Source organism: Mycteria americana, chromosome 7, assembly GCF_035582795.1.
Source record: "Mycteria americana isolate JAX WOST 10 ecotype Jacksonville Zoo and Gardens chromosome 7, USCA_MyAme_1.0, whole genome shotgun sequence".
Lineage (NCBI taxonomy): Eukaryota > Metazoa > Chordata > Aves > Ciconiiformes > Ciconiidae > Mycteria > Mycteria americana.
The window spans coordinates 24,268,967-24,295,780 of NC_134371.1; the positions used below are offsets into that span (position 1 = coordinate 24,268,967).

Here is a 26,814-nt window from a genome sequence, read left to right on the forward strand (position 1 = left end):
ACTCGGAATCTTAACATTTCACGGGGTCAGCAGGCAAGTAGGGAGTTACTGTACATTACTGTATCACGCTTTGTGCATACACACTAGTCAAAGTTGCAGGTGAAGTCCTGAGGGCGTTCCTGCCCACTTCAATGGAGCTGAAATTTCATCTAGATCTTTTGTTGAAGAGAAATCAAATGTTAACATACAGCACTTGTGAATTACTGCCTCTTGGGTATGTGATGCTGTATTTGCCCATTGTTGAGGTCCTTAGGCCTTCTGGCATGTTCTCCAAGGGGATTTAAAAGGATCGTTTACAAATACCTAATTGAATGTTTACTACCCTTGCCCCAAGTGGAACTGGGCCAGTTTATAAATACATGTCCAATCCTTTTTGGATACAGAGGAGTCTCAGCTCAATTTAAATCTTGTGGGAATGAGTTCCATAGGTTAATTATGTGCTGTATGGAAAGGGATTTTATAATTTAAAATGTTGCCTTTCAAATTGTATTGAAGTCGTCTTTGTTCTTGTATTATTAAAAGGGGGTAACCAGTCAGCCCAGAGCTGACAACAGGGACTTAAACAATACGTGTTAGTGTCAAAACATGTTAAGCATAAACAGGTTACTATCCACTCCCGTTAATGTCCAGACTCTCTCTAGACTCACCTTAAATTCCTCTGTGAAAAAGTATTTCCTTTCTTCAGATTTGAGTTTTCCACCCTCTCCATTTCCTTGCGTATCCCTGTGTTCAAACATCAAGACAGGAAAGAGCCAAGCTCCTATCTCCTGTATTGATCCTATTCATTCCAGGGTGTGCTTGTATGAAGTCTTCTCTTACTCACTTCTTCTCTGTCCTGAAAAGTCCTGGTCTTTCGATCTTTCTTTGAATTTTCCCAGGCCCTGTATCATCAGCATCTTTGTGAAGATGAAGTAGCCAACAGCTTGAGGGTTGGTGTTTTACCCTGAAGCAGGCAGGGGTGTAATCTCCCTTCCTTCCTAGTGCCTCTTAGCATGGCTCATGAATTTTTCCATAAGCTGAAAGAGCAGCTGTACAATTTCACATAATCACAGCTGTACAGTGCCCACATATCTCAGGTTCCTAGAAGATATTTTATTTTTTCACTGTGCTGTACCTCAAGCATCCAGACACCTTGTTGCCTTCTTTGACCGTAGCTACGGGTTCCCATCAAGGCTTTCCGAAGTTGTTTGCAGTAATACCCAGGTACATTTTGTATTAGCACCATCAACTGTGAGCAGCACTGTTTGAAAACAACCATGCCTTACTACTTTACGTAAGTACAATTATCTGTTAAAAAGCCTAGACTGGGCTAGCCTTCATTTTACCCCCTGTAATTGAAATTTGGCTTGAAGTGTTTCTAACTACAGCCAGTAAATAGAGACAAAATCCAGTCCCTCAGCAGTAACTCATTCATCCATTGTCCAACAATGTCTCCAGTGATTTATTTGATGACTGTTGCTTGGCCATGTACAAGATGGGGTGAGCAGTGGAAATGATACTCATTAGGACAGATAGGAGCACTGATGCAAAGCAGGTTCAACTATTGCTGAACAATTTGGAGAGTGCATCAGGGGTGACTGTATATTGGAGATTGAAATGTATGTTTCTCGAAGGATTAGGAGGGGACATCAAAATATGTGCACCTTTAAAGAAGCTGGCATCCAGATTTTGTTACTCTTATTTAAGGTTATCCCAACCAGGCCAACTCTCAGACTTTACTGAAGTTTGCTTATGTAATGACTGGGTTTTTTTCCTCTTTGGATTTTGTCCAGAGAAAGTAGGGAGCAGCTATCAGTGAGCTTCCAGGAGTGCTCCGAGTAGAGGGTATGGCCAGCACATATGAAAATAAGATAGCATTATACATTATAAGAAGTGGTAAAATCTGGCCTGTAGATACCACCCCTATTTTTCCACTTATACAGAGTATTGGTCATATGCCAATAGAGAAAGCTGCCAACCAAAACGTTTTAAGAACGGAAACGCTGTTTGAAGCCTGGCAATAAATGTTTTCCTTCCCCTGAAATTATGTGCTAAACATATATAAAGAAGACTCAGAAAAAGTGTCTAGTGAGGTTTAACATTTTGTAATCATATGGATGGCTTTGTTAACATTTTTCACACTTTGTTCTTTAATAGATGAGCATTGTAATTAATATGATTCAGTTAAAAACAGTAATTAGACACTGAAAACAATAGATAATGTAATGCAGTTGGATAAATCCATCCAAAAGGCAACAGTATAACATTAAAATGCCAACACTGTGAAATCTCTGTTGGTTTAAAATTCCTTTGCTATTCTGCCACTTTCTTTGTTTCTTTATGCTACTGTTTTTTCTTGTGACTGTAAACATCAGATGACCGCTAGCAATGAATACGCAGTGGTGCTGCCTCCCAGGATGTGTAGCTGTAACTCTAAGCCCAGTGTTATGGCAGCAATCAGGATCCACGTGGCTGATTGTTTTGCAGACATAATGGTGGCGTATTTATGTATCTCTGAACTTGTTTTTCAGGATCTGTGGCTGCCTGCGTATCATGAAGCTCGCTGCTTAACAACAGAAATAAAGCACTTGTCAGGAAGAAGCAATGCGTCAGTGCAAAATGGAATTCGCAAGACTAAAGTTTACACAAGGCAACAACAAAATCTACTGTGCCATTCTGTTAGGCAACAAAGGTAATTTGTTATGCAACATAATGAGGACTTGTGCGTGATAGACAGCAGTGGCTCTCGGTTACAGGGCGTTGACATCAACAAGCACATGCAGCACACCCATATAAGAGAATTGCTATACATAGCAGAGAATTAAAAAGCTTTGTTGTTATTACAGGGTTTTTTCCAACTTAAAAATCGCAGAATAAACAAACGCACTGGGACCAGTCCTGCAGTCCTTTATGGTCTGGGTAGGACCTTCATCGTTTCCTTTTGGGTTGGTCTGTGTCTTAGACTTGACTGTCAGCCTAGGGGCCACGAGGTCAGGGCTCACAAGTGTCATGCATTTCATGTGGCTCTGACACATTTGGCAGGTCTCCTGCCAGCCCACAGAATGACAAGGGGAGAGTGAGCGTAGGGGGAGAAGTCAGATAATGCTCACAACACTGTTTACCGCTGCCCATAAGTCCATGATGTCTAATCCCACATGCTCCACTGCCCCTGTTAGCATATACACTCCTAAAAGCCAGTTATCCTTCCTGTAGGGAGGCAACAGTCGTTCACCTATTTTGCAGATAAACTGCCAGCAATCAGGCTGTGTACAGAGCTAGGAATAGAGCCGTGGCTTCTAAAGCAGCAAGGTTCATCTGCTTTGCCATATCACCTTTCAAAACAAATCTACCTGCTGGTGTGATTGGGCCTCTTGTTTACAACAACTTAGGCTGCTCTCTGCCTCCAGAGCTGGGGCTAGACCCAAAGATCCTGTTTGCTGACATTCCAGTGCTGTCTCACCAATGCTTGTGTAACTCACTGCCGGGTATGTGTTGTCCTGGCCCATGCTGAATGCTTCCCTTGTCGTTCAGCTGGAAGAGAGAGTCCGGGATCAATCTCTTCCTGAGAGCTGCAAGGGAGAGTCTGGGCTCGAGCTTCACTGATAAATTCATGCAGGAGAAATACGGAATCAAGACTGCAGCATGGCGTGTAGAGTACTGGACTAAGCTGAAGTTGTGTTGGTAACCTTTGTCCTGGCAATCTGTGGGGTTGGTTCTGTTTCTTCAGCGTGCATGTAACATTGTACCTTACACGTGATATTCTGGAATAGTCATAATCAAGCAAACAGTTTTATTCCATGACTGCTGTGTTAACCTGAAGTTAATGCTTGCTTTTTGCTTCAAACCACAGTCCAGCCTGGTTGGCCAGACCACATTAGGGGAAGCTGCTCCTGTAGAAAAGTTAAAGACTCCCATTCCTTTGTGTACTGTGCCTTAAGCATCTCTGTCAGTGGTGGGATGTTGCAGTTCTTCTGACTGTGCCAGTGACTCAGCAAGGGCCTGATCTGTTTACTCCTACTCAAACAGGAGCCCAAGTACATAGCACAATTATGACAGCAGTACAGTTAAGGGTAAACCACTGAGTTAGCCACTACCTTGGTCAAGCTACTTTACCTCTTGGTGACTTGGGTTACATGGGAGTATCATCACTATGAACTTACTCTCCAGTGCTTGAGGTTTTAACCAAACAGGCTGAAATAGCTAAAGAAAAGCTGTGAAACGAAAGCTGCTTTTGTGAGTTATGGTGTAATGTTGGGCATGACACTCAGGCCAAGGTTTTCAAACTAATATCTGATTGAGAAAAATTTTTTTTTTGGTGCCAAACAGACACCTGTACTTCATTTCCAGAGATGCCAGACACCTGCCATTCAGCAGTGGCTTCCTTGCATTGTAAGGCAGATGGGGTATGGCCCTGCTTTTCTTGTGTACTTTTTAAAGCCTCTTGAACAATAGCGATCTAGTCCTGATGGAGATATTTTAGGAGCCGCCATGACAGAAATACTTCGTGATGGTACTGGGTTTTGTTTTAATTTAAGCAAGGTTAATTTAATTACCAACCAAAGTAATTAAATTAAGTCTAACCAAATGAATATTGCATCATAAGAAGCAATAAGATTCCATACTGTGAGGATAAGAAGCAAACAAACCAACCCTGCCTTTCATGCAGAAGATGCTATCTGGCATTTGCATAGATATTGTATACGTAATTAAAGCATAGATATTGTGTATGCAATTAAAGCCATCCTTAATGTGTAATGCTGTTATTACAGCCCTTGCTATTTTGTGGCAGTTGGTAGACCTTGTAATGAACAAATATAAAGATATCCCAGGGACTCTAGAAAGCATTACAGTGACTTTGCAGACAATTATTGTCTTAAAGTAAACCCCGTAAACATCCTTGCTTTTTCACAGAGAAACATCTTGTTAGCATCCGTCAGTATGAATGCCATTTTGCATCAAGAAAATGTGGATCATGGAACAGTCTGGGCGCTGCACACAGAAAGCTCACAGGTGAGTAAGCCGGCTGACTCTTTCTGCAGTCCAAGTGCAGCGCGTTGTCAAATTCACAGTGCTGCTTGGCTGAGCCTCAGGGTCATGAAGAGGTGAGCTGCTGCGCCAGACAGCCCCGTGTGAGCTGCCCTCCCAGAGGTACCGCGCTTGGCTGCACGGCGCGCGGCAGAATTGTGCAGTGGTAGGCGATCCTGTGTCGGACGTGCCGGAGGGTTGTCTTTCTGCTTGAATGCAACTACTTGCAAATGTTCTGCAGCTTCGTTCCTCTGCAGCCCTGCTTTCAGGACGATTTTAAGGTCAAGGCTGTTAATGGCGCTGTGAGCACAATGCTTCCTCTCAGACTGCGAGGTCCGTGGTACGGGGTGATTATGATACGCTTGTGCAGTACCTAGTGCACTGAAATGTTACATTCCACAGCACTTGCAACCTGTCTAGGAGCCACACAGTTCATGTGCCTTTCGTGCATCTGTCAGCCCTGCTGCCTGTCCCCCACAGTCTCCAAGTGGGCAGCTGGGCTACCCCAGCCTTGGGGCTCTCACTCCAGATACCGTTGGCAGGGAGCAGCTGGAGTGATTGATGCTGGGGATTAAGGTCAGCTTCTGGGGCTTCCTTCAGCCAGCCCTTCCCTCTCGCATGGGCAGCAAGTGAGCACCTTCCAGCCGTGCCAGCACCCAGAAACACTTTTGGCAAACTTACCCATACCCGAGGTCTTTCTGTCAGCATCTCTTTCTCCCTCATTTATTTCTTTGTCTCCTGCCCCTGTAGCAGAGGATGCCCCACCACTTCCTCAGTCCTCCTTGTCCTGTTCTGTGGAGTTGTGTAGTCGCTTTCCAGCACTACTTGAGTCAGGCGCAGCAAGATGAAGGAACAGCTCAGTAATGTTCAGCTGAATAAAGTATCAGATGTAGAACTGCACAGAACTCGCACCATTCCATTAGCAGCTTACCAGAATATGTATGAGCACGATTGTTTAAAAACCAAGTTAAGAAGGATTTTCACAAGTAAGCATTTGGACTGAGATTCGGTATGGCAGCACATGGACGTGCGGAGTCATGTGTTTCAGGCCTCTACTTCTACCATCTTCAAGGTACTGTATTAGTGTCAGGCTCATCTGGGTCGAGATGGTGGAATTTGCTCCTTGGCAGGAAGCTTAGCATCTGATTGCTCTTTGTGTGGATGTTTTTTGTGCAAATGGTGTATCTCTAGTGCTTTAAAGTCAGTGTTGTGCCCAAACTGCGCCTAGATAAGCCTCTTCAAAATTCAGGAAATGTGTCCAAAGCAGGATTTGATTTTAACAATTAGAAGAACCACAAATTAATAGATATTCCTTTAATCTGCTTGCAACAGGCACTGCACCAGGTGAATGTCAGAGACAGGATAAGTGCGACTGTCAAGGACTGACAGGTGACCAACCAACTTTAGTTAAAGAAATTGGTATTTTTTATATTGTAATCTAAACTGAGTTTGATAGCAGGTGTGTTAGAGGTATTTACTAAGTGCTAGGGCTTGATAAGTGCTGTTAGTAAGATGAAACTTGGAATTAGGCACTTTGAAAGTCATAATAGGTTGAGTATCTAATGAAAAATTAAAGAATGAAATTATCAGGAACAAGACCGTTCCCACCAGAGCAATAACCCAATCCCTGAAAGCAGCCGGCAGCCGCTGCTGAGGCAGTTAGCGTGCTCTCTTCTCACGGCTGCTTGCGTCTTCTCCCGAGACTGTGGCTTGGCTTAGTTTTGGTTTTGTTTGTTGTCAGCGCAGGCTGATTTGAATATGGTCGGAGTAAAAACAGTTAAAATCTCAGGATCTGCCTCAGAGAGTTTTAGCTGTGTTTTCAGAAGTGGTTGTGCATGTTGCTGACAGCAAATGGTTCTCCACACTAGTAGTAAGTCATCTCATAGCCTAGTCTTACTTTTCATACTTCTTTGTTGTAGAGCAAGAAACACTGAGAAATCTGCTGCGTTCATAACATGCAAGCATCACTTACTGAAAGGGAAATGTTTAGGAGTAACGTGCCAGTTTTCCCCTGCGTTTCCCTGCCCAGCACTTGTGACTATGAGAAGGGACTGCAAACCGAGCAGGCCCTGGGGAGCAGCGGGCAGGTCTGCCTCTCAGCCTGCCGCCTCCTTCCCTCTGCTTGGCCTAGATCGGCTCATGGTTTACTCTTAACACTTCCTACAGGGCTGCTTACTACCTGGGGATTGCTCCTGTGCTGCTGCTTTATGTGAACGGTCGGTTTTGGCTGCCTTCTGCTCTTCCCCCAGTGAAAGCAAAATCCTGAGTGCTCCCACTACCCACTCACATAGTTACTCTGTGCCAGGGGAGTAAGAGCTCTCGGTGGTATTGCCAGACACTACTCTTAGCGTATCTTCTGCTGTGTGTATATGTGAGGGGGGTGTTTTCTGGCTTTGGGTTTTCTTGTAAGATTCCAGATCTTTAAAGTTACGTTAATAAAAGAAAATGTCAACCTTAAACAAAAACACTAAAACCCCAATTATAGTCCTTGTAAAAAAGTAAAGAATTTAAATTAATAATACATTATAAAGTATAATTTTTGCCCTAATGGTTGCATGAGAAAGACCTTAGAAATGAGATGCAGCTGTAATCTAATAGTTCAGGCAGAAATTAGCTGATAATTAATATGAAAAAGTCATACTTTTAAAGTAATTTGCATGATTTTTAAATACTAAGTATCGGCAATATCATCTCTTTAATGGCTAAATTCAAGAGTACAATACTGCTTTTTCCTCCAAATAATGTTATAACAATATGTAAAAGTATGTTTAATACTGTTACTTGATTAGAATTGGGCAAGCATAGACAAGCAAGAAATATGTAACAACACAAAGCCAATTCCTGCGGACTTTACAGGACCATCAGGACATTCTCACTGCTTATCAGCAAATATGTAAATAGCTCCTGGCTCCACTGCTTACTCAGAGAGTGAGGCAAGATCTTTTTCCGTAAGCCTTCTTCCAGGAAACTCGCCCTCCTCAAGGTGTGTAATGAGACAACAGTAAAAAGAAAAAGCAGGAAGAATAAAAGGCAGCACTAGATAGTGACAAGAATACAAAAGATCCTGGGAGGTGGTGAGGGAGAGGCATGGATTGTCAGGATCTGAAGAATGCTAAATACTCTGATAAGTGACAACTAGGTGAGATGAAACTGTGGTCAGGAGTATGTAAGTTAGGCTGGGCAGACTAGCTGTCTGCAGGCTGAAAAATCCTACTATGCTAGTGAACATTAAAAAAAAAATTCTTCATAGCAAGGGCAAGAAACTGAGCAAGTCAGACTTGTCTCTGCAGTACCTTAGTGCTTATATTTATCCTTTCAGGCGATGCTTAGGTACCATGGCTGTCTTCAGTGCATGGGGAACAGCCTTACTTGGAGGGCAGCATCTGTGCAGGGAGAGCTGATGGGAGGGTAGAAGAAGTGAGGTATTAGCCATGTTCTGTGGGAGGAAATGGGAAATTTGGATTAAGGAACTGTCTTAGGGACACTCAGTGGAGAATTAGAGCCAGCAGTGCCTTTGCTGCTGGTTGTTCTCTGAGATTTTTAAGTTGACACATTAGCTCCCTTGGAGTAGGTGGAATTGTTCTGGTTTATGCTGGGGTGTTGAAAGGAAGTAGAGACCTTGCAAAGCATGGTTTAACCTACAGATGCCATAAAAGCTGCTGGTAAAGTGCTGTCAAAAGTCAGTCATGGAGAGCGATACCTCACTCAAAATCTGTCAATTCTGATGCAGATATAAACTCAAAAGCACCAGCAGTCTCTGAGACTTACTGGTGGAAAAACACTTCATAAGGTCCTGACTGACATTGTTTCTCCTAGTTGTTCCTTCTCAGCTGCTTATAGGGTTTTCATCACATCTGCTGTTGATTTATGTAAGTGTTAGGATAGGTGCCTGAATTTAGATTATTAAACAACCACTTCCAGGTACAGAAGTGAGTACTGGCTCTTCTGTGCTGAAAGAAACCAACAGGATATATTCTTTTTCCTTTAAGAAGGCAGTTGTTAAGGAGAAGTCACAATTACACTGGAAAAAGAAGCATAAAGCTCTGTTTTAGCCTGGATTAGTTCATTCGTCCCATTTGTCCAGTGGGAAAGAAGCTTGCAACAGTGGAAGGGAGGGGTGATCCCGATAGCAGAATGAGTGGGCAAGGGAAGGTGGTGTCTTCTTGTGGTGTGGGTTTATGCCAGATACAATTTTGACTGAACTCTAGCTTTATTCTTTCTACAACTCCAGGTGGAAGCTGCATGTACAGAGTGCCCCAAAGCCCTTCTCCTTGTGGAAGGGTGATGTTGCAGGATGGTAATGTAACTGGTAGGCAGGGTTATTTGTTCAAGGGGAGGGGGACCACCGCCTGCAAGAAATGGCAAGGAAGCTACTGCTAGCTGTGTTTTGTTCTCTGTGTTTTGTTCTCTGTTGGTGGAGAGGGAGGGCTTTGCTCACTCGAGGGGACAGGGGGAGGGAAGAGCTCTGGCGCTGCAGGTCTGCAAAGCAAACCCATGAGCACAGGCTCCAGAGGAGCCTGGAAAAGGAAGCTCCAGGTGGAGGCAGCTTTGGATTCCTTTGTTCTGTGACATTGGCTTTCCTGCCCTGCTCAGACCCCTATTTGTGACCAACACAGCTATAGGAGAGGGTTTGGAGTTGCTATTGTTCATTGCAAGCTATTGCCCATACCAAGCATTAAAAGAATGTCAGGCTTCAAAAATATAATGTTGCTGCATTTTTAGCATATTTTTCAACTCTGTGTGTTTGAAAATTCTCATTAAACCTTCCTCCAAGTACTAAAATTTACAAGAGACCATTAACCCCTCGAGTTCTTCTGCTGACGAACACCATTCTCGCTGCTTATGACAGCCAATAAAACAGGAATATGAGGTCCAACTTGCCCTGTGGGATGTTCCAATCCTCCTGCAAGGGCATTTTTTAGATTCAGGCTTTTGTTAGAAGCCCCGTTTGCCTTTGGTCCCCATGATTGAGGCCACCCCTTCAATGGGGGCTGGTTACTGTCCTCCTCTAAGCTCATGAGGCATGAGCAGAAGACATGAGGCAGTTGCCTCATGTCTTCTAGCAGACAACCCCCAGTCTTCCCACCAAATACAACCTGCAGCCACAGTGGCAGAGTTTTGTGCTCTACCACCTCACATGTTGCCAAATGTGATGACTGGATTTGCACATCTGTGAACACTACACCCAAAGTTACAGGTTTTGGCATATTAAAACACCATCTCCCAAGCAGTGGCCCAGAACCTGGTGGCTGTGTTGCTGGTGAAGGTTGGCACAAGATGCTACTGAAGTGCAGAGGAGAGTGCTTTGAGTGACAGCGTTTTGATGACTGGCTGGAGGTTAGCAAGATGTCTGTATCGGCTGTGGGTGGCTGTCTTCTGCTGGTGCCTTAAAAATGTGCAGCAGTACTGTGCTGGCTCAGGCAGGCCAGAGTATCCCCTGGTCCTGCAGGGTGGTGCCTGCAGGGTGGTGTGTGTCAGAGCCTGAGGGGCTGACAAGGGGCTCCTGCATGAATTTTGTGGTGGGCAGAGGCCTGTGGTGCACATGACGTTTGTGGGGAAGGCAGGCGCTGTGGAGGGGTGGCTAGATGCACCACCATGAGACCTGGCTGGGAGGTGGAGGGGTAGCTAGATGCACCACCATGAGACCTGGCTGGGAAGAGGAGGTGCGAGATGGCAAGGATGCAGTGCCCTTGGTTGGCCGTGGCAGATCTGGGCCCTGCATCCCCCATCGGTGTCACGTATTACCTGGTCCTTTCCAGCCAGTTCCTCTGGGGGAACTGAAGACTGGCGCTCAACAAACCAGCAGATTTTATTGCAATATTTACCTTTCCTGAGGGAAGGAGACAAAGTGGGGGAGAGCGAGGAATAGCTGGGTAGTGTTTAGCATGACTCTAGCATTTCACTACCAAGTGCAAAGTCATGGCTGAAAAAATCACCCTTGTAAACTTTGGGGGCTGGCCCGCTCTCCAGCCCAGGGCGAAGGTAACTTGCCCTTCTGGAACACCTGCAGGGCTGTGTATGACCGTGGCATGCAGGCAGAGCCTCCGCCGGGCTCCCTTTTGGCCTGAGGTGCTCTAGGCAGGCAGCAGTGCTTCGGAAAAGTGGTAATGCCTGGGGAAAAAAAAAAATGGAAGTGGCCCGAAGCCCTTGGGGGGAGCAGGGCGCCGGGAGCCCCGCCACAGCCCGGGATACCCAGTGTCAAATAACCTTTAGGTCTAAACGTGCCTTTGCTCCGGGGCCGGGCCGAGGAGGAGGAAGAGGCGGAGGCGGCCGGTCGGCCCCGGGGTGGGGCGGGCTGCCGGGCAGCCTGTGCCGGGGCTGCGCTGTCGGTGCGAGCCGGCGGGAGTCGGGGTCCCCGCCAGCACAGCCGGGTAGGACAGCGAGTCTTGTTTCCTCTTTATTTCACTTTTTACCTTCCCAGGACTGAGAGCCCCGGGGCGGCCGCTCGCCCGTCCCGGAGCCAGCCGGGCTGTGAGTGCCGGGGCGCGGCGGGCGGCTTTCCTTCCCGGCTGGGTTCTGTCTGCTGGCAGGGCGGGAGGGGGGTTGGACTTTGCTACTGAGCACTCCTCGGCAGAGGATCGGGGAACGGCGCTGCTCCGCGCTGAGACGCTGAGGAAGAGCCCGGGCTGAGGGACCAGGGCAGCCTGGTCCTCTGCCGAGGCAGCGGCCGGCCGGGCACCGGCTTCTGCGGTGGGAGAGCTGATCTCCTCCCTGCCCCGCCCTGCACTAACTTACTAACAGCCGGCTCCTTCCTGGCTCCTGGCTGTGTGGACTCTGGTGTGGTCCCCTTCCTCTCGCTGGCGCCTGGGCCTTTTTCGTTTTGTGAGAAGCTCCTCTGTCCCACTTCAGTGGGTGCTGGTTGAGCTGCTTCCCAGCCCTTCGCGGTGGTGCATCCCCAGGGCGTGAATCCCCCCTCCCTGGAGGGTGCTTGTGGGGTCTCTTCCCATTTTCGGGGGGGAGGGGATGAGAAGAGGGGTTGAGATTGAGAAAGATCAGATGCTGCTGCATCAAAAAGAAACCAGAGAAAAAAGGAAAAAAAAAAAAAAAGGAAAAAGGAATTAAAACCGCCAAGGAGCTGTGACTACAGAGGCTAATTTACCAGAAAGCAATGGGAACAGGGCCTCCAGTAGGGAAACCTTCAAACCCCAGGAAGGTCTGGCAGCTGCCGGGAGTGTGGAAGTGTGGCTGGCAGCGTGTCTGAGGCTAACACCTCCTGCCTGCCGGCATGTGTCAAACCGTTTAGGGTGTTAATGGGAAGAATTCACCAATTAAACAACATTTCATCTTTTTTTCCTTAAATGTTTTCCACGTGTGCTGTCCTGAATGGTAACCTCAATTTTTTTTAATGATGGCATTAATGTTGCCTGTCTTCTGTAGCAGGGTGTTTCCCTCAGCTGCGATTACTCACCCTGTTTTTCTATTCCAATTAAGCTGCTCACTTGGAGCACTGAGACAATCAGTGTCTCATCGTAAGAGCTGGTCTCAGAATTATCAGCGAGTTTGTCCCTCAGATTGGATTCTTGGTAGACCAGAGGTATTTGCAGTTTCAGGCTATTGTATTTTACTAGCAATTGTAACATGCGGGAGGCTACTTGAGTCAATGGCCTGTTAAAGCATGAGCAGATTGGGAGGGGTCTGGTAAGAGCGGGGCCTTGATTGTATACGCATACGTGCACTTTGGTTTACTTCTTGCAGATATTACATCCTGTAAGAGAGCTCAGAAAACTACTGAGGCACTATGGGCTATCCATTGCCCTCGGGTCAGAATCTATATTAAACGTTTGAACGTAATGTTCCAGTAATAGTTTTTGTACATTAAACACAAAGATCAGTGAGTTAATCTTTGACGTTGTCAGGGTGATGCACAACATTCCCTGGTGAGCTTAGTGCCTTTTGGCAATAAGAGTGGACAGGTACTGGAGCTGAGATGCTTGAGGAGCGGAAGAAATGGAGGAGGAACAGCTAACTACTTGCAATTCCCAAGCATGGGAAGAGTCTGGCAGTGCTGGGCTACGGCTCCTATTGTTGGTGCCTCCCGTGTCCTGGTGTAATTAACTCTGTCTTTAGCAGTGGCAGCTTCAAGGGTCCCCAGAAATAGTGAGGAACAGACCTGATCACCAAATATATTCTTTTGCAGAAAATTTTAAAGCAAAGCATATTACTTTTGCCAACACTTGCAGTATATTTTTTTTTTAAGTTTTGAATACTTTTGATTGACAGCTTTGACTCAACTGGAGACTGGCTTCCCTAGCTGGGCTGTATCTCCCCAGCTGTGTCATCATCTCCCCTTTGGGTGATCTCACACTGCCTACTAGGAGGTGTGCTCTGGTGGGTGCGTCCAGGGCTACTGAACCACAGCTCCAGTGAGCCACTGCTTCAAAACCAAGTTTTTGTTGAAAATCAAAAGATCTTGTGTTTTTTAGGAATAAAATATTAGACAAAGTGAGTACTTTTAGTGGAAAGCTTTTTTTTTTCCCTGGAGAAAGCCACAATTTTCAGTAGAAAAACATCATTAAGGGAGTTTTTTGAGCAGCCCTGGGCAGCAGTTATTAAGATCCAATATTAATGGAGGGATGAGAAATGAATGCAGTCGATCTTGTCTGTTTCTCGCCTCGACAGCATCCATGAGTGAAACCCTGACTGCCACGTCATCCTGGTGTGGCACTTTCTTCCCTGAGAGTAGGTGGCCTGTATAAATCTTTATGCTTCACTCCAAAAGCCTGTGTGGTGTATGTGGTAATACTAGTCCCTTTCATGCCTTGGTGAATTTTGTACTGTTTGTACACTAGTTGCCTAGTTCCTAGGCTAACAGAGCAGCGAGTAGCTAGGTTTATTTTCCATGCTTTTGAGGCATATATGAAAGTTTTTAGGACCTGGGAGTTCTGCTGGGATGCTGTGTGCTGTACCAAGTGCTGTTTTCAGGGAAAAATGTCATGAGCAGGTTCTAAACTTTATGACTGTGAATGCCATGTTCCAAATAGTGGATCTTATTTTCTGCCTTGCGTAATATTTCTCTAACTTGGTGGTGAATTTTAGCAAAACTTTTCTGGCCTGTCCTGCAGGAATCACATTTAAGTCTGTCAGACAGTGTGGCTGGGAACCTTCCTCTGCAACATCTGGTTATGAGCAGTGCTGGAAACAGGATCCTTGGCAAAAATGAACCTTGTCTCTGAACCATTGTGGTTTTTCTAATGAGATCAGTTTGCCACCTGCATGTCTCTGGGGTGTGACTTTATTTTAGAGAGATTGTAAATGTATAAACAACCTTCTGACCTTCCTCACTTCCATCTTTTGCTTTATTCTCCATTTCCTTCTCTTCCTCTTCATCCTCTCTCACAGTCCTGTGTCCTTGCAGACGTTCCTTATTGCTGGCTTGAGACGTGTTACCAATTGACCATTGTTTCACAGCTACTTCAGACAAGAGGAGGAAAGAGCTTGTGCGGTGAGATGGATAGCCTTCAGGATTTAATGAGCACCCTCTAAATATCACAGTCAGCTAAGCTCTGATTTATTTTGAAGGCATCACAGTACCCTGGTTCTCACCCTCTGACTCCTGAGCATTTGTGGTGGCTCAGCAGAGCTCAGTGGTGGAACTCCTGCGTGTATACATCGAATCAGCTTCTCCATTTCATTAACAGAATGGACTTTATTAGAGAGTTGTGAACAGTGAGACCAGAATTCCCCACTGTGATCCAGGAATTCAATTACCCATGACAAGGTAATGCTGTGAGAGATAGGTTTATTATTATTTTTCATGGAAATTTCTCAGATATAAGGAATTTGTGTTCAAGGCCTGAATATTTGGGATTATATTTTTTTATTAATTGTAATCAGTCAAAACAACATTGGCACTGAAGCTTCTGTGGGAAGGTTGTTTGTGAACTATTAATTATTTTCAGTCTACTTGGCATAATGTAAAGGATTATTAACATAACCAGTCTTGCAGGTGATGATAAATTCAACAAGCATTACTTCTACTTTTTAAAGAGGTTGGTTTTCATTATTATTAATCTTTCACATAGATGACCTCTTCCAGCTGACACAAATTCATTTTAGAGCTGACCTAAACCTTGTAATGTGCCAGGAATTTAGGATAGCTTTTTATTTAAAATACAATTTCCCCCCTTACTTAATGTAGTGACCAAAACCAGGGCTTTCATTTTGTCTTACGGAAAGCAAAACATCATGATGTTATCTCAACGTTGCAAAGTTACCTTACATTAAATTCGGTGTCTTACCAATCCATCTTAAGAGGAAGAACATGTCTGTTAAATCACAGGATAATTTTTGTCTTCTCCTTTGGTTAAACACCTTCCCTCACCAATATGGCCAGGAGGAAAATTTGTTTTCAATTGTTCCTATGTATTTACTTTTGAGTGTAGCAGCCTGAATCACAGAGGCCAGACTGAGAATGGACGTAATGTTGGTGAAGAAGATATGTACATTTTGGACCAGCTTGCGCTTCTGATCTACCTACAGTCTCCTTTGTCGGGTAACTCACAGCTCTGACACAATATTGTCAGGATACGTGTAAGCATTAAATTGCTTTTGTGGCTTTGATGGATGTTTGTTTTGGTGAATAAATATTAGTTTCTTGCTGGAACTAGTATCCAGGTTGAAATGAAAGACCAGCTATGTAATCCTACTCATTCTACTGCCTCCATTGCACGTATTCACGTCATTTCCAAGCATGTGTGTGCTGTGCGGTACCCTACTATATTGACTACTAAAGTGTCTGGTGGGTTCAATGGCTTTTGAAAATGGAGCAATAAAACATAAATTCATGAGAAAGTAACATAATAATGTGAATACCTATCTATTATATCCACTGAAGTCTATGTGTGAGAAAAGTTAGCCTTCTGACAGTCTAAATAGAGACCTACTTGTGATTATCTGTAGGGAAGAAAAAAAAAGTCGTGCCCCCCACAGCGTTATTTTTATTAATAGTAAATATCTTTATCTTTTCCCTCAGTGAGTGGGTGTGGTGATGGTATATCTGTAGTTAAAGGAAGTGAATCTGTTCTTGGTTTAGTTACTCACTTGTTTTGGAGCATCGGATGAGTGAGAGTCACTTCATATGGTTAGAAGTACTCAGGTTGTTTTATAATGAGCGCACTATTCTTCTGATGAAAACATACCTTTCAGTATCCCACCCTTACACGTCTTTTATCAGTGACTTGCTGAACTTTCCCTAGTCTAAACAAAGCTTTGGTGCTACTATTTGTGTTGTTTTCATTGTAGACAATTTTTTTTTTTTTAGTTCCACTGAAATCTGCCCTGCAGATTGTTCTTTTGATACAGATGGCTTTGTGGAGCTTGAAATAAGCGGTCATAAAAATATAGTTTATCCTAAGCTGAACTTAAACACAGCCTTAGTGCTCAGAGCAGAGAGTGCAGGGCATACCCCACAAGCAGTGATGACATAGGTCATCTCCACATGTCCCTAAGTCTTTTTGCTTCCAATTAGATAGACAGAAGTGTGTAGCAATGTAAATAATTGCTTATATCCCTCTTTTCTACATGCCTCCACAAATAAAATGCTGCAGACAAGTAAATATCAAAAAGAATGTATATTTCTTGTCTTGACTTTTAACTCAAGTAACATTTCAATGGCAAAGAAATTTCTATCCTGCCATTCATCTTTTGTGACGTGGTCCAGTAACAGGTGTTTAAAAATACCAATTATAGAGAACAAAGAGATGGCTGAGAGAAGCTGGTGTTGCCAGTACACATTACAGGGCTCCTTCAGGAGTACAGGTAATGCCAGAAGTCAGCAAAGTGTCCTCTCAACTTTGTTTCCTAAAATACAGATTCAGATGAATTTCCTTTGCCCTATAACTAAGCTCTCAAAGTGATGTCAGCTTCCTCAGAAGGGCTCAAACCTTAATTAATACTGTAGGGAACTTTCTTATGAATGGCCTAAGTGACTTTTATAGTCCTTCTTTCAATTTTTTTACTTGCTTGCTTTTTTTCAGATTTTTCAGCTGCAGGTTTTACTACGTATTTGTGCTGGTTTTGGTGAGCGAGATGGGAACATGGAAATCCCATTTTTCATGTTCCCCAGCTGCACAGCCAGTGTATTATAGTTCCACCTGTGTTGGCAGGGATTTCCTGTTTTAGAAGATTAATTAGAGTTGAGTAACTCTGAGTTCCTCTAAATGAAACGATTTTGCTTTCCTGTATGGCAAGGAAGATTGCAGTCTTCTGAGGCTGTAAACTTGTTCATACCTACCAATAAAGCAGTTGGTACCATTTTGAGATACCTAACTGTCTGCTTTCGATTCTGTTCTGTTACATGGATGTAAATCCAAGTAGCTCCTTTACCTCTTTTAGAGGTTGTTGTCCTTATAGCCAGAGTTTTTCATCCAGCTAGAAGGTTGCCTCTCACTCTCATCTCTTCTTTCCAAGTCAAAAGTCACTATCTGTATTTTACTACATCTCAGAAAATGACTGCCCTGGTTGACTTCAAAACTTTAATTCAGCAAGTGCGCAAAAGTGGTTTCTAACATAGCTTCCTGGTTCGGATGGCCCTAAGTATTCACGTGGAAACAGTTTTCACTCGTTTTCTTTCGGTTTTTTTGCCCTGCCCTGCCCTGCCCCCCCCCCCCCCCCCCCCCCCCCAGCTGGTTGAATGGCTAGCACTTCTGCCTCACCCAGTTAGCTTGTCCTGGTCTAGTTTCAAAAGTCAGAGGGTGAGGAAATGGCCTTTTTCCTAGCAAATTTTTGCCTCTGACCATTTTTCTCATTCATGTCTACCGCATTAAATTAGTGTATTTCTTACCTTGTTATGAAGTATATTTGAACATAGCTTGCTTAGGAGAGCTAGATTCTGGCTTTGTACTCATTTTGTTGGGATATCATTGGATGTGTGGTACCATTTGGTTTGAATACTGACATTTGGGTGCACATGCATCGCTTGTCCTTGTCCCCTAGAGAAGCACTGTCAGAACCACAAAACAGTTAGCCTTGCTGTACCAATGTCTGAGGAAGCTGAAGGAGCTGGCAGTGACTGTGTTCCTGCAAGACTGTCCACCTTTCATAGTGAGGTGAGGACGTAACGTTTAAGGAAAGCAGTGCTAAAGCCTTCTGACCCAAAACCGGACTTAGCAGACAGATGAGACACCTGCAAAGGGAAACAGCGAGGACATATGCTGGGCTTGTTTTCTGAAACATGTCATGGTGGTAAGTGAACCAGAAAGAAGACTCTTTCCACATCGTTCTGCCCAAAGCTCAGTTGTCTGCCTTTGCTAGCCTGAGCTTCACAGAGACGGTCAGCTTCTCAGGCAGTGGTCGGTGGCAGAGGTGCTGTGGACAGCCAGTGGTCAGGCTGCAGACCAAACGTACTTTCTCTCTCTGAAGCTCTACAGATTTGTGAAACCAGACTGTAGTAACAGAAGCACATGGCACACATGGGATGTTCTTATTTTCTTCACCCCTAAAATACAAGCAAGTATAAGTCCCATTATTGAATATTCTGTTACTGCAGTTATTTTGAGGCAGTTACGGGGAGGCACAGGCAGGTTGGTTAAGATAAAATAACTGAGCCAGAACCTGCAGCAGGTGATGAGTTGCAGATGCGCCCTGAGAAGGCGGCCCTGTCCCTCAGGATTTCTGGCATAGTTGTGTAGTTACGGTTTCTGTGTACTTCCTAGAACTGAAATAGTAAAAATAATCCTAGACAGTTTAAGCTGCATCTGTTGCTGGCTTCTGCCAGTGTAGTTTGATCAGGACAGATAACACCATAATTTTAAGCAGTCTTAGGTTTTGCTGTTTGTTTTTGTTTTTTCCTCCTGTGCTTTTTATTAATGGCTTGTTTGGGGGAGGCAAGATGGGAAGGTCTTTTCATAGCTGGGAATTGCCAGATTTCCAAAATGCCAGAACTTGGTGCGTCGCATCTCCGAATCCAATATGTGGTTACAAGTGAATGTGAAGTCAAGATGCAGTAGCATGGGAAGAGTGGAGAGACAAGGGACAGGAAGGGATAAGAGGAGGAAAAAACCCAAAGGGGACAGTGTATCATCCAAAATGAATAGGAGAACATGGAGACAAGGGAAGGAGTTCAGGAGACACATTGAGATTTTTAATCTTGTTTCTAATTTACGCACAAGCTGTGAAGATATATGTAATCATATATCTCTCATATGACTTGCTTTGAAGGCTAGTAAGATTTTCCATGAATAAAACTTTTTGTTCCTCTCTCTGACCTGTCATACTCAATCTTTTAAAATAGTTACGATTTAGCAGCGACTGTAAGAATGTATTTGAACTGGTCTCCTGATTCCACCCTGGCATCTGGAACCCACACACCAATCAGTGATTAATAAAAGCTGTAAGAAACAAGCAACTTGGTCTGTATGTGCCATGAACACATAACTTATTGGAGATGACAGGGCAGCAGAATGAGATGTTGTCCCGTTAGATTTTTCAACAGATCTCATCAAGCCCAGATCTAGCATTGTTGATTGGAGAGTGTTGATTTGAGGTTAAGAAAGAAAGTAATTCTTAACAAACACTTGGGAAATACTGTTCAAGAGATGTAATTTTTCTCCCCCTCCTGCTCTTATGTGTAGGTGGAATTTTGGCCACAAACCAGACTTCAGACAGTGTTTTTTCCACTGTGTACTTGATTTGTCTCATGCAGTTTTAAGGAGTTAAACTAAAAGATGTCAGCTCAGCTAGAGAGCATTTTTTTGATCTGATGTAACAAAAATCATTTGACACCGATTTTTAAAACTTACACTGACAAAAATTGGAAAAATAACTTGACAAATGACAGGCCTCTGCCAAACAAAAAGGTCACACTCAGCCAGCCAGTTTGGAGAAACACTGTGGAAAGAAATTGAGTTAAGCTAGTTCTTTAATAAATTGCCCCTTAATATCATTACAAAGTACATCAGATAGGAAAAACTGAAAGAAAAAAGGTGAATTTGAAACCTTGGAAAATCACAGTCAACGAGATGGAGAGGCTATAAACAGATGGGATGAATTGGAAAAGGGCAAAATGTACAGAACCTGACATGCACTGAGCACAGACTGCTTTGGAAAGACAGTTGAACTCAGCAGGATTGCTTGCATGTGTAAGATTACATGTGTGGGTATGTGGAATCAATCACCACAAACCCAGAGTGCAAAACAAATTGTGATTTTCCGTACATTAAAAAGGCAGATTGCTAATTAAGATACTTAGTATCTCAGTATCTGTCAAAGAACTTGAATGAAGCAACCGCAGTAATGCAGAACTGGCAATAAACTTGCTATACAGGCATTCATTTGCAGTCTTCTGACTTTAGTAGCCTTAAATCTAATCTTAATGCGTTTGTGTGCCATCATTTGCAAGCGCAAAGCACTTTGCTAATATGCAGATTAGTTGTTTGCTACTGAGTGAAGCGGTCATGTGTATCAGCTGCAACAGCATATTCCCACCAGTATGAAATGCAGGTAGAAGAGAGAACTCATTTTTAGTGTGAAGACCGGAAGGAGCAATGTTATGATAGCTGAGGTTTCTGGTAGTCTGCAGGCAATGTCACAGGTGCACCCAGTATGCGGTAAAACTTGCACGTGCTCTCTGAATATGTGCGCTTGAATGTTATGTGAAGAGTTATCTTACTGGGGGTGTGATTTATTCAGAGTTTGCCCAGAAGGATTTCTTTCAGAATGCTTTGTTTCAGGCAAGATGTGTAGCATGGGACACCGGTTTGTCCTTTTAAGCTACACTACAAAAGCACCTTTCAGGTATATCTTAGCAGGGCGTGGAAAAACGGTATTACACTGTTGCAGTATTCAGCGTGCTTACAGTGCTGGAAGGGGCAGGCCGCTGGAGGAGTTATTACTGGCTGTAATGAGAAACACAAAGCATCTTTTGTTGAGTCTCCCTACATTATTATTCTAATTCAGGGTTTACACAGTGCAACAGCCCCACTTCTTTATCAGATACTAATTAGGGTCTGTTCATATTTTTTCATCTTTTGAGGGAGGTTATCACCTGATCTTTAACAACTTGAAATAATCAGTTTTTTAATAGAGTTCATATGGCCAAGCCACTATAGAACTGCATGTCGTCCCTCAGCTGTTGTTGTGGGGGAAGGAAAGAAAACAACAAAAGAAAATCATGCTCAGTTTTTCAAGGTGTGTTTATGGTAAGTGATAATTTAGCTGAGTGTAAAATTATTAAGCCACAAAGTGTAATTCTTTGTGGCATATTATTTGATGGAAAACATGATGTCCTGTAACAGGACCTAATTTTCCATGTCTGTGTATTTCTTTTGAACATGTATCTGTGAAAAACGGTAGTTTGAGATGTGACTAAGATTAGAAGAGATGAGGTACTCATCTCTCTAATACTTAAGACTTTTTCTTGAAGGAATATTTAGCATTAGAGTCAAGATTAAAGGTTAAGTATACATTTTTAAGTTAAATTATTAAAGGAAAGCACTGATGTTAAATTATAGTGTTTTAAGAGGTTATTTTGGATATGTTATATGAAGAAATTGGCATAGGATGGCTTGTAAGTTTACAGGCGGTATTTCACAAATAGAGACTTTTTTTTCACTACAGTGTGGAGAATATTTCTTTTTCTGTATTGTGGCCGTTCTAGGAATTGGATCCATTTGTTGTTAATGGTGCTTGAGAACAAAGATGGCATTTTTAAGGTGCATGAGAGCTGATACTTGATACTTTTTGCTGTTGTGAAACACCCTTCTAGTCCACACTATAATTGATTGACCCTAACTGGAAGTTGTACTTGGCAAAAGAAATTTTAAATACAGTTTAATGACAAGGTAAGGATGTGATTGAAGTTTCAGTTTAAATGATTCTGTGGTTGTACCAGTTATATGGTGGCATTAGAAATGCTGTTGGATTTGCATGGGGTAGTTAAAGGCAGTGTGCTCTTGTTTAAAGGCATTACATCACTGCTTTGCTTTAGCAGCTCACTGTAGTCTAAGATATGGATCATCGCAGCTGAAATAGGCTTGCCAAAGTCCTCTGCTCGAAGCTCTGTGAGTTACTGTACAGTAGTAAGGGTACAGCTCTATGGGTAGACAGGTATGTAAACATTTTCATATGCCAAATGTGTATGGGCTCTCATCACCATCCAGTCTTGGCCTTCCACAGTCATCTTTATCTGCCAGATAATGAGTCTGCTCCCAGCTCCCTGGTGGGATGTAGTATACAGGACTTGTGCAAAGAGGGCTAGGAGGCTGTGCTGCTGCGCAGGGGCTGCTGTAGTCCTGCCAGACATTGCTTTGTAACAACAAGATTATGGTGGATGTCAGGCTGAGGTCTGCATTTCTTGCATGTGTTAAAAGATAGAAGGCCAAATTGCTGTGAAGTTGCAGGGAGGTGTGGGTTATATATACCTATATGTGTGTGCAGTGTGCACACCAATAAGCCCCCTCAGGAATGCCCGTCTTCTCTCTGCCTGCAGTACCACATCCTGCTTTATCCCATGCGCTGCTGGTGCAGAGGCTGAGGCAGACTCTCAGCAGACCTGCCTCTTTCCCGGGGCCCTGTAGAGATGTCTCTGGGCAAGAGCCAAGAGCTGGGGGACACACTTCTCATTTACAGATGGTGGTGGGTGAGTGGAGGGGAAAAGGGAGAGTACAAATGCATTTCTTTTGCTGTCATCACGTTCCTCCCTGTATAGGGAGTTTATGCCTGAGCTTTGGTGCCCTCAGTGCCCTGACTGAAAAATAAACAGCTTTTCAGTTGAACATAATTTCTTGAAAAGTCTAGAAGCCACTGGTCTTTCTGAGAGTCCACTTACCCCTGGCAGTAATGTTCTTAGAAGTCTGGAAATCAGTAGTGTTATTAGTCTTTCACCAAAAAAGGTTATTTCACAATATAAAGAAGAATTAAGAATGCAGTGAGTTACTCTTTCTTAGGAAAGCAGCAGTGGCTAGCCAAGCTTTCTCCAAAGGTGTTTGCAGATGCGTTAGTCTTTCCAATAGTTCCTCTTTTGTGGGGGAACGAAAAGCAGCAGGGAAGTAGCATTCAAAAACCTTTCTTCAAAACACTCCTTACTGAGCACTGGCATTCCTGTGATAGCTGTAATGCAATCATTAACTCATTGCTGCATTGCTGGAAATAATTTTCTGAGCAGGACAGGCTCATTCTGGCATGGTTTTTGCTTTGTGCCTGTCCTGATCAGCCCAGACATAAAACTAGGCCCACATCAGTTACTGAGGTGTGCACAATAGTTTTTGTGTTATTGTGATCTGATTGTGCCACGGTGGCCATAATTTCTCTTTCCCTATGCTTTATTTTCTTTGAACAGTAACTGATACCAGCGGTTATCATATGCAGTTATCATACAGAGGTGGGAAGCCTACTAAGAGCTGGTGGCCTTGGGGTTGGGAGCTGTGTTATTCAGTACCGCTAACCCATTACTTCTCATACAGATGTGGGATATCAAGCAAAAAAAGCCTGCTGCTGTAAGCAGGGGGAAAGAGAGGGCTTGGAGGAGGTTGTTCTCTGGTATTTCTGCTGGCTATATATTGCCCAAAGAGGAGCACATTTCTTACTAGTTCCAGTTTGTCTCTGGGAGCAGTCTTGTGGCACCTCAATAATGAAGCCCAAGGAAACTAATTTCACTTTAAGACAGTCTTCCAAAAAGTTGTATTGGAGCCCAATGATCAGTAAACATCAAAACAGGTTATTAATCTCCCGTTCTTTGGATGTTCTTGTGTCTTGTTATGCCACAAGACTCCATGTGTGCCATTGCTTATGAACACCTATCAAAACCACATTAAACCCCAGCGTTAGTCTGCCATGCATTCAGCCTGGAAGATCGGTTGAGCTTTTTCCTTTTCAAGCATCTTTGTGTACTGAGAAAGATTTTTCAGGATCAGTGAGACCCTTGGCTCTAAGTAATGTTTAGCGCTGCCGGTGTCATGTCCTCAGTTGGACTGCAAATTTGATTGCCAGGAAAACAATTCATTTACGCAAAGGAGAACAATCCAACTCGCCCCACAGCTCTCTGTCCTGTGCAGCTAACAGACATTAAAAGAAATAATTTATACTTGGAAAAAGTTATAGAAAATGCATGACTATACCTTCCTACTTAACAGTTCTGTTCAAGGTTTTTGCCCAAGCACTTTTCAGAGTCAAATTTGGTGTTATTTCCTGGGAGCTCCTCAGATACTTGACCCTAGGTCAGTGTCTCCTACAGAAAACCCTTTGGGAAAGTACAAATTCCACTGGAAAATCCCAGAAATTTCCTTGGGCAGTTCTCCTTTGGGACTAATGCTTCTCAGTCTCACTGAGGTGATTTGAGAGCCCATCGTCATGCTTTTAAGCTTTTAAGCGTGCCCCCTTTTGGTTAGTTGGCTCAGAACTGCATTTTCCCCTGTTGTGGAGTGTCATAGACAGTAAAGGAAAAGGAATTACTGGCATATGCTGTGCAAACAGTGTGCATGCCTAAAGCGACACTAAATTCCAAGGGGATTTCCTCTACCAGATTGAAAAGGACTGTGGCTTCCCAACACTGTGCTCTCACACCCTTGGGAAAAAATATGTGAAAATACATAATCTCAAAATTGGGGGGGAGGGGGTGTGTGGAATATTGTTGGACAATTCATGATGGGAAGCCAGGGGTTGATATAAAACATCCTTGGTGGTATGAGAAGAACCCAGCTTGTTTCTGATTGGAATTTGTCATTTGTCCTTAAATGTATTACCAGAACTGTAATATTTTTGGGACATCAGGTTACCCCATTGCATAGGCCAATAAAAAACTTCCACAGAAGTACATCTCTGAGTAAGGCTTCATTAGGTAAGGTTTCAAGGGTTTTAAAATCTATATTGGGAGATAGGGGAGGAGGAAGATTCCAGTCACTGATTGGTAGGAAGTGCTTCATTAATATTAATCTTTAGGTGCAGAAGAACTGAGGAAGCTGTTTTTCCACTATCACAGAGGGAAGCAATACCAGTTGAGCCAAGGCCTGCAGCAGAAACATTTACTGGAAATGTTTACATGTTACTTAATACCTTGACATGCATTATTCAACTTGTGTAATGTCAGCTGGGGTGGAGCAGGGAGGAATGGCTTTGCAGAAGAATTTGTTTGCTCCCCATGGAATATTTTCCTTAGCATAGCTACCTTCTTTGGCAATGAGGTACATTCCAGGAATAAAAAAAATGCTCTTCAGCCACATTTTTATGAACTGCTGGAATGCGTTCTCTTGCAAAGGTGACCTAACCTTGTCCAGACAGCTAGTCCTTCTCTGAGCAGTGATATTCTGTCAGTCTGTCTTCATTGTAGAGCAGAATTGCAACAGAAGCCCCCCATGAGCCCCCTCCAAGCAGGAGAGCTACACACTAAATGGTGGAGCCATTTAAATGGATGCAATTCTCATATCGGAAATGAAAGCCCACTTTCCCTCTCAGAGTCGTATGCAGCAAGTGCTTTCCCCTGAGCAAGCTACTGAAGCATGTGCTTCAGTTTTCCTGATGTGTCTAAAGGACCTTCTGAACTGCAGCCAAATTGCCCGTGTTGAGAAAAAGGCAAGAGCTCGTCTGCTCATATTAGCAATGCTGCAGTGATACAGCGAAGGAGATGGGAAGGAGAAATAGATGGGGAAGTGTGAAGTTAAGCTGGCATCTCTCTGCTTCCCTCTGTGTTTACTTAGCATCCACACAGACAGTAATTTAATGATTCACCTGCTGAATGATTTGTTTTGCTGACAAAGCTATGATAAATAGAGATTTGGCATCATTTGCGTAGTTGTTTAATCTAAAGGAGTATGAGTCATATAAATGAAGCTTTCAGACTTGTGATAGATTGCCAGACAGAGTGGGTGAGAAGACATATTTTGATTTGGCTAATCAATACCTGGAAACACTGTTGTAGAAAGAGATTTAGCACAAAGCCTGGAGTTTTCGAAATAGTAAGGCAGGCTTAATTTGTTAGTTTTGAAAGTAATAATAATACACTCTTCCTCTAATGCCACAACAATCTTTTTTTTTTTTTTTTATGGCCTGTAGCTGGATTTAGTAAGGTTAGCTATTGAGGACTGAAAATGAAGATGATGCGTATGTAGCTTGAAGAAACTGTCTAAAATGTAATTCCTAGAAATAAAATGAGTCTTCCTGATTCAGGATGACTGGATTGTCTAGCAACAAATGGTTGTGCAGAGTATTGCTTCAAACTATGGACTGGCATTTTAGGAGTATTCCCACAATCTCTCCTGCATTGGTTGTGCAGTGTCCATTAATAACACTTTGTGGGTGCTATTCTGAAATGTGTCAGGGTGCTGGTTTTTTCTGAGGGTGGGAATCATGGCTCCTGATCATGGGAAGTTAAATTAATAAAAGTGTGAGATGAAAGTGTTTCTGTTTATTCCAGCAGGGCGCTGAATATTCTTGGTTCTCACTGGTTTCAGTGTGTCTTAGTGACTGTTTGCACTGATCTTAGTGTAGAAGAACAGTTTTATAGCAAAAGAAACATTGATATGATTAGATGCTCATAAATTAGTATTAGAGAGGCTTCTAGACACTTGAGACATCCTTAATAAGAAATCTATAAATGCCTTTTGTATTTTTCATAGTCTTTTTAAAAATAGAAGCTCATAAGTAGTATTAAAATTGCGACACATTCGCCAAAGAGAAGTTCAAATCTGAGATTTTTAAATAAGGATTCAAAAGAATAGCCCATTTGTGAGTAAGAATTGATATTTTGAAGAATGACGTTGCATGTAATATGTTATTTTTCTTGTGCTTATTGATTTTTAAAATTCAACGTGAACTTTTTTCAGTTTGCCCTAATATGTAGGTACAGATATACTAGCTTTCTAGTAGTGTGTAATATCAATG

General features: G+C 43.3%; 1 protein-coding gene across 2 annotated transcripts in view; it reads left to right on the forward strand.

Moving 5' to 3' along the window:
• Positions 1–2,566: 2,566 nt before the first annotated feature.
• Positions 2,567–26,814, forward strand: part of PIK3CB (phosphatidylinositol-4,5-bisphosphate 3-kinase catalytic subunit beta) — a 115,401-nt gene continuing 91,153 nt past the window's right edge. Inside the window, exon 1 of one of the 2 annotated variants that reach the window (XM_075507406.1) lies at positions 2,567–2,671. The gene's annotated coding sequence lies outside the window, so the exon portion shown is untranslated. Of the gene's footprint in view, positions 2,672–11,286; positions 11,376–26,814 lie in introns of those variants that run through there. The other variant, XM_075507405.1, reaches the window with a different exon arrangement.